The following is a 1,718-nucleotide window of genomic DNA, read 5'->3' as shown; positions in this document are numbered from 1 at the left end:
GTACTTTGATCGCCTTGACACGCCTCGAAACGAAACGTAATTTCCTAAGGCCACGCCTCCATAGCTAATACTTTAGGTAAGCTTCACCCAAGTAGCACCAAAACACACAGGACAGGATAAATAGGGTGGCCATCACATTGCAAGCTTCTCACTTAGTTGGTGCTTTACAGGTAATCCTATCAGTGGAAAGTGAGCATACTTGTGACCCGTGAGGATTTTAGCATGTAAGTATTGCATGCCAGCAAAGCAACTACACAACACGAATTGCACTATAATAGTGCCCACAAACTGTTATGGCCCACATAAAGCTGTCCCGACACCCTACTGAAGTATTGCCCCGCTACATCAGTGGAGCCTCTGGCAGCGAAACAGTTCATTACAGCCTTGGGTATGATGTTACAGGCTTGGCACACCTGTATATGGGGAGTTTCTACGAATGTTCTCTGCAGATCCTCTCAAGCTGCCAGGTTGGATGGGGAGGGTCGCTCGCTGCACAGCTATTTCGGGTCTCTCCAGAGGCTTGTCCGGAAGCCACTCCTGCGTTGTCCTGTTGGAAGGTGAACCGTCACCTGCTCTGGAGCAGGCTTTTAGCAACAGCATACAAGACATATTTTTGGACTCACTGTTGTGCTGTGCTCACTTGAACAGGAAGGTTGGTCCTTCTTACTCCATACATTTTCCTGACACCCGAAAGTAGTCATTACATTGTGAATGCTTAGCAGGACAGAACAATGGTTCAACTCACACAATAAACACAGACTAACGAAACACAAATGCTTCGTTTGCATAATATAAAGGTATTTTAAATTATTTATACTTTCACTTCTGATACTTAAGTATATTTTAGCAATTACATTTCGATACTTAGTTGTATTAAAAGCAAATACTTTTAGGCATTTACTCAAGTAGTACTTTTTACTGGGTAACTTAATATTTATTGATTTTACTTTTAAAACTCAGCAAAACAAAAATGTCCTCACTGTCAACTGTTTTTTTTCTTCAAACTTAACATGTGTAAATATTTCTATGAACATAACTGAGACAAACTGAACAAGTTCCACAGACATGTGACTAACAAATGGAATAATGTGTCCCTGAACAAAGTAACAGACAGTATCTGGTGTGGCCACCAGCTGTATTAAGTACTGCAGTACATCTCCTCCTCATGGACTGCATCAGATTTGCCACTTCTTGCTGTGAGATGTTATCCCACTCTTCCACCAAGGCACCTGCCAGTTCCCGGACATTTCTGGGGGGGAATGGCCTGAGCCCGCAGCCTCCTTTCCAACAGGTCCCAGGCGTGCTCAATGGGACTGAGATCCAGGCTCTTCGCTGGCCATGGCAGAACACTGACATTCCTGTCTTCCAGGAAATCACGCACAGAACGGCTGGGGTCATGTCAGATCTTCCCTGTAACAGTGTTGAGAATGCCTGCAATGACAAGATCAGTCCGATGATGCTGTGACACACCGCCCCAGACCCTTCACACCAATCCCATTCCAGAGTACAGGCCTCAGTGTAACGTTCATTCCTTCGATAAACACAAATCTGTCACCCCTGGTGAGACAAAACCGTGACTCGTCAGTGAAGAGCACTTTTTGCCAGTCCTGTCTGGTCCAGCAACGGTGGGTTTGTGCCCACAGGCGACGTTGTTGCCGGTGATGTCTGGTGAGAACCTGCCTTACAACAGGCCTACATGCCCTGTCCAGCTTCTCTCT

Source organism: Oncorhynchus keta, chromosome 2, assembly GCF_023373465.1.
Source record: "Oncorhynchus keta strain PuntledgeMale-10-30-2019 chromosome 2, Oket_V2, whole genome shotgun sequence".
Lineage (NCBI taxonomy): Eukaryota > Metazoa > Chordata > Actinopteri > Salmoniformes > Salmonidae > Oncorhynchus > Oncorhynchus keta.
The sequence above is the reverse complement of the archived record's forward strand: the minus strand, read 5'-3'. Positions refer to the sequence as shown.